Source organism: Cajanus cajan, chromosome 10 (assembly GCF_000230855.2).
Source record: "Cajanus cajan strain Asha chromosome 10, NIPB_CcT2T_4, whole genome shotgun sequence".
Lineage (NCBI taxonomy): Eukaryota > Viridiplantae > Streptophyta > Magnoliopsida > Fabales > Fabaceae > Cajanus > Cajanus cajan.
This window is the reverse complement of record NC_138526.1, coordinates 27,568,501-27,574,984: the sequence shown is the minus strand read 5'-3', so window position 1 is coordinate 27,574,984 and position 6,484 is coordinate 27,568,501. Positions and strand designations below refer to the sequence as shown.

At 32.7% G+C, this 6,484-nt stretch overlaps 1 long non-coding RNA gene across 1 annotated transcript; it reads right to left on the bottom strand.

Moving 5' to 3' along the window:
- Window positions 1-4,858: 4,858 nt before the first annotated feature.
- On the bottom strand, window positions 4,859-5,857 carry LOC109792526 (uncharacterized). The gene is made up of 2 exons (XR_002239171.3): window positions 5,108-5,857; window positions 4,859-5,024 (listed from the first exon to the last, which is right to left on the bottom strand). It is a non-coding gene; the product is annotated as an uncharacterized LOC109792526 (long non-coding RNA).
- Window positions 5,858-6,484: the final 627 nt, after the last annotated feature.

Here is a 6,484-nt window from a genome sequence, read left to right as displayed (position 1 = left end):
GGTTTGCCACTATAAAGGAGTAAGCTTGGATTGGTAACAAGATCTTGCCAGAGCATTGAACTACACTGAAGATGATGTTGAGATGTTCTATCAGAACTTCATGCACAAATGCAGTCTGGAAGCTAGTTCGTCTGGTCTCTCAGACGAAGAAAAGGCCAAGACACTCATGCTGCATGGGTATCACTAGATGACCCCATGCAAAGTGATGCACTTCAGCGACACATCTACTGCCTTCATTCATAGACGACGTGAGCCTGATCTTGACATTCTCAGTAAAAGATACTTCATTCATTCTGCGCTATTCAATCTCGATTTATACAAGAATGAATGGAAGGCGATCACAGACACATGGCATAAGGTAGAGTATAAATGGTGCAAGGACATTCCACCATGGAAACTACGTATGCCTATGCCTTGGGATGCTCCTTCTGAAGTCGCATAATCTGGATCACACACGTCTAAGTCTATCTTTGTTGAGCTAATCTCTGTGTCTGCTCCTCTGGAGGTACTTCCATCTACTTCTAAACCAGCACAGCAATACATCTCAGTTGAGGAGTTTAATAGGTTCAGAAAAGACCTAGATAACAAGTTTGAAAGCTTTTTAATCTGATTGCATCCAAGCTTTCCAAAGATCCACCTCCGTCTTAATGATTATATTGAGGCAGATAGGACAAAATGTGCAAAACTAGTCATGTTAGGGGGAGAAAAACAAATTGTACTTCCTTTTGAATGATCTTTTTGTACAAATTCATTATTCCATTCAATACACCATTCTCTTTCAAATTTATTGTCCTAAATATCTTATTATTTTATGTTATAAACTTGATTTATTTCATCTTAATAAATTCCACACTTTCCTTAGCGACTCATCTATTTCTTTTTGATGATTACAAAGGGGGAAAAATAAGAAAAGAATTTAATCAAATATTGGAAAGTAAATCAGTCATTGAATCAGTCATTGATAAGAAATCTAGAAAAGGGGAGAGCATATACTAAGGGGGAGAGTTGTAATATGATAATATGTGTACTTGCTCTAAAGTATGATTTTCTCAGATTTAGGAGATTTAATCTTATCTAAAACAATTTGATCATTTATATTTGTCATCATCAAAAAGGGGGAGATTGTTAAGTCAGACGAAGCAATTCCTAGAAAGGTTTTGAGTATGACAAATATAATGCACGTGGTTATATCTAACAAGTATGTTAGTGTTTCAGAAGAACATAAGTACAGGTAAAATGAAGAACAAGCATATGCATCAAATGATACAAGAAGACAGACGAAAGGCCAACACAAGCATCCAACAAGCCAATTCAAGAACAAGACGAAAGGTGGTCAAAAATAATTTGAAAGTCTGACCATATACAAGTTGACCAGACGAAAGGAAAAGTCAATGCGTTAATAACAAATGCTCAGACAAAGGTTAAGACTTGAGCTACATATAGACTACTAGACGCAAACGAAAATTGTCACGCAACCACCTGAGAAATCAAGTTTCATAGGACAATTTGAATATCGTCCACACTCATAGGGGAACACACGAAGTCATAGGAATTGTGAGAAGAAAAGAAGAAAGGAGAAAATCAAGCGCAGAACTAAAAGCATGCATGTGTCAGAAAAAGTACATTACTTTTTCAGACAAAGACAAAATTCCACAACTATGAGAACAGAAAAGGAAAAAAAGGTTCCTAGGTCTCTGCTAAACTTAGACACTACTACTACCAAGACAAAGAATACTTCACGCAAGGTCTATCATAGGAAGCAACATTTAATGCAAGAATCTGAACATTAAATGAGAAGATCAAACCAACTACAACTGCTTCAATGGACACTTGCAACGGGCATATCCTACAAGACAATATATATATCACTATCTCAAACCTTGGAAGGTTGGCTTCCAGGTGTGCATGCTTAACCAAGAGATATCAAGCCCACAAAACAAAAAAACCAGAGATAGAGCGTATAGAGTCAAATATGCCATAGTGTATTCATCTCTGTAAACTAAGGAGTTCCAAACAAATGTATCTTAGGAACATGACTTTAATGAGTGTACCAACTTATGTATCCTTTCTATGAGAGTAAACAAAACACTGAATCATTGTAAAGACTAAGGTTGCATACCTTAGTCAGTGTAGAAACCTATGTATCCTCTTTGTGAGAGTAAACCATACACTCAAACCAAACCTATCTAGCTAATATTGTAAAGCATGAAGAGGCTAGGTAAAGAATACTTGTAAAGCCTGGAGAGGCTAGTCAAAGAATACTCACTACTAGCCAAAAGTGGCTGATAAGAATATACTAGCATTGATGAGTGAAGCCGACGGGCCAGGAGGTGGTCGAGAATACTCACTACTAGCCAGAAGTGGCTGATAAGAGAATACTAGCGCTAGTGAATGAAGCTGGCGAGCCAGGAGTGGTCGAGAATACTTGGGAAATCAAAAGTGGTTTAAGAATACTAGTGCTGTTGAGTGAAGCTGCTGGGCCAGGAGTGGTCGAGAATACTTGGGGAGCTAGAAGTGGTTTAAGAATACTAGCGCTAGTGAGTGAAGCTGGCGGGCCAAGAGTGGTCGAGAATACTTGGGGAACCAGAAGTGGTTTAAGAATACTAGAGCTGGTGAGTGAAGCTAGCCAACTAGGAGTGGTTGAGAATACTCGTGACCAGGAGTGGCCATGACCGGGATGGTCTAGAATACTCAAGGCCTGAAGAGGTCGAGAATACTTGGACCAAGAGTGGTTCTGACCTGGGTGGTCCATAACACTCATTGCTAGCCTAAAGAGGTTGATAAGAAGATACTAGCGTTGATGAGTGAAGTCAACGAGTCATAAGTGGTTGATAACACTATGTACTTAATTACATATCTAGTGGAACCCTTCAGTTGAAGGAGACTGGACGTAGCTCAGTTGAGCGAACTAGTATAAAAATGATTGCATTGTTTTATTTATATTTCAGATGCAAACCCTTCTCCATTGACAAATCATGTTGAAAAACTTCGTCTACTGTCTATTCTTATTAAAACTATCTTTCAGACAAAGACGTAAATTTTCTTTAACAAATATATCACACTGAAAAGTTTTATCTGCTGCTTATCCTTATATGAAACTATCTTGAAAAGGAAAATGCAAGAGCTTTAATCATTATTGTTATATGAACCATTTTCCTTCAGTAGACGATAAATCTTTCAAACGAAATGACCTTGTGTTAAGCAAACTCTGCATAATCGTCTGGTATTTAAAAGTGCATTGGACGAAGAACATTACTCCTGCGAAAATGTTTTTAAAATTCCTTCGTACTCACACACACATATTCAACCCCCCTTCTATGTGTTTTATGTCTAACTTCAATATTAAGTTAGGAGCATTCATTACACGAGTCTTAATTTATGATTGAGTTAATTTGTATGGTTGATGAATGAATGTATGGAAATGGTTATTTTGGATGTATAGAAGAATCCTTACATGTGTGTGAGATGTTATTGATGTTTTAAATGTATGTGTCTATCCTTTTGCTTTATGGTAGAGTTGTATTCTTACTCTCTATCTTCATGTTGCTTGTTTTTGGCTAATCTCCATTTATAGGAATAGATCAGGTATAGAGAGATGTTTTGATGGAAGAGAAGCTTAGAGCTTCACTTGTATGGGAGGTTTTTGTTTTAATTAGCGTGACATTGGGGTGAAGATTCACTTTTATTAATTAATTAAAGTTCTTTTACAAAGTGTTAAGGCGAAAGAAATTAATTTTTTATATTAAGCTTTTTAATTTTGTTATTTCCTTATTATGTATATTTTTTATATTAAGCTTTGTAATTATTTAGTGCAGAAGGTTATCACATTAACCATTGATATAAGTTTCTCAAAACATTTCTAAGATTAAATGTTCATAGGATGAAGCAACTCACCATTCACAAATTACATTTTCATAACTTAATCTTCTATGACATCAAGTGGTCTAAATATGATATCTAGAACTATATACATGTTATCAAGTTGATCTTAGCTTTGTTATAAAAAATAATATAATTATTTACAAATTTTATGGTAACCTCAGGAGTTAATTATGTCATTTACTATTTTTAAAATTTATGAAACCGCAACATTTCAGCATAAATCTGACAACCTAACCTCTACTCACTAATTTGATCATAACTTGAGTTCTAAATCTTCTTTGTAGGTTATTCCAATGACATTTGATAGGTAACATCTAAGGCTACAAAATATTATGAAGACATAAAAAAGATAATTTGGTCATTTACAACATTTGCACGGGTGTGCAAGTGGTTGCATTTGATGCGATAGAGGTCTTATATATGTTGTTTATGGATGAGATGTACTCTCACTCCCTTTGCTTTTGTGCTTGTCTTTAGGTTGATTTCTATTTATAGGAATAGATCAGCTATAAGAAGATATATTTGATGGGAGAGAGGCTTAGAGCTTCGGTTGTCAAGGGTTTTGCTCTGGTTAGTGTGACATCCAGGCAGAGACATAACTTTAGTATTTTAGTGAAATTATTTAGATTATCGCTCATCATGTTTCATTGTTGGAATTTTGTTCAAATGGGTTGTTTGTACCTTGTTTTAATTTCACACACTATGTTGCAATGTTTTATATAAATCTTTTGAAAAGAAATATGAACCTTTTTACTGAGTATTAACGGTTTGAAAATTATCATTTTAGGAAAGGTTATTTTTTTAAATTATTAAATTCTTTGTTTATTTATCCGGATAGAAAGGTGTCGCATTTAGTTATATAATGTAAAATGCATTATTATAAGAAAGATTTAGTAGGCATAAGGGGGAAAAGGTGTTGATCATTGTATTCCGATATGAAAGGAACTTTCAGAAAAATGAAAGGGAAATAATTGGATATATGAAGAGAACATTAATTAGAATTGCTTATGACAATTATGTTGATGAATGAATTTCATTTCTCCTATCAACCTTTTATTTGAACATTCTTGTAACAAATAATTACTTGTTTAAACATTTTTGGAAGCAAGAGTCCATGGCATGAGTTGGAAGACCACGAGCATCTGAAATGTAAAGTCAATATAATGAACATCACATAATATAAAGAATAATTATGCAAATCAAAAAGAGTCAAAAGAGTGCATACCGATGTTGTTATCAATGGACTTAGTCAAGCCGCAACTAGTAATACAATTGTAGACAACATGCTTTTTGTAACATATATCAATGCAATTATCAATGCATCGATTATATTGGGGGTTAGTAAAACTTGTAAAAGCACATTTTATGGTACATAGAGTAGAACATAAGTCGCCTTTAAAGAGCATATTGTTTGGATCAATTTGAGGTAATGGAGGATTGTGATTAGCTTGCGCGAAGCCCATCATGATCATGACCATAATCACAACTTTGATTGTTTTAATTTCATTCTTTGCCATAACTCTTCTCTAATTTTTGTAATCTATCTCAGAATTTTGTATCAATGTCAGACTTTTGTTTTGGTCTTTCAAGAAAAAGTAGCCATCAATTTATAGAAAAAAAAAATAATGCATAGGTTTAATTCCTAAACAAAATTGTGTATTTGGACCTATCAAGTTGACTTGTTTTCTTTTAGTAATAAATTACATACATAAATAATACATTTAAAGTCTTGTCAAATTGCTCACAATCTATTTTCACATTTTGAAAAAACAGTAGGTCAACAAAGTCCTCGCTTAAAGTCCCTTTACAAAATTATTCTATATTACTATTTATATAATTTTTCAAAATTTTATAGCTTAAAAGTTACTATTTTCATTCTTAAAAATCCATTTTAAAAAGTTTATTTATAAAAGATATGCGAATATAATTATTATTTTCAAGGCTCATCTCTAAAATATTTTTACTTTTTTATTAAATATATATTATTATTAATTAAAAAAAACATCACTTTTAAGATTTGCTTTAGATATAATAATATATTTGGCAGCCTTGAACATATTGTTTAATGACAATTTTTCATTAGTATCCAAAATTGCCTAATTACGAAACGCAAAGATTTCAAAGAAATAAAAGAACACAAAGACTTCAAGTACGGAAATTATTGACTTTTGCACATTCTTTTTCTTTTTCACTAAATCTTAATTTTATTGACTTTTGCACATTCTTTTTCTTTTTCACTAAATCTTAATTTTTCTATCAAGCATATTTATTTTTTATGTAGATGAAAAAAATTATGAAAGCACATAATGCAGACGAAAGATATGTGAAATTGTAGTATACATAATTTTTTATATGGAAGACTTCATTCTTTATTTTCTCTCGTCTTGATAACCAATTTAATGACTATTTTTTTTATCGACATTAAGATAAAATTATCCAAGTATTCTGAATAGTATAGTTATAAATATTGAATATAAATACTATGAATAGTATAGTAATAAATATTAGGCCTAAATATGTTTTTAGTCTCTTAAATTTAGGATAAATTTGTTTTTGGTCTCTCAAATTTAAAATTGTTGTTTTTAGTCCTTGTAATTTCAAA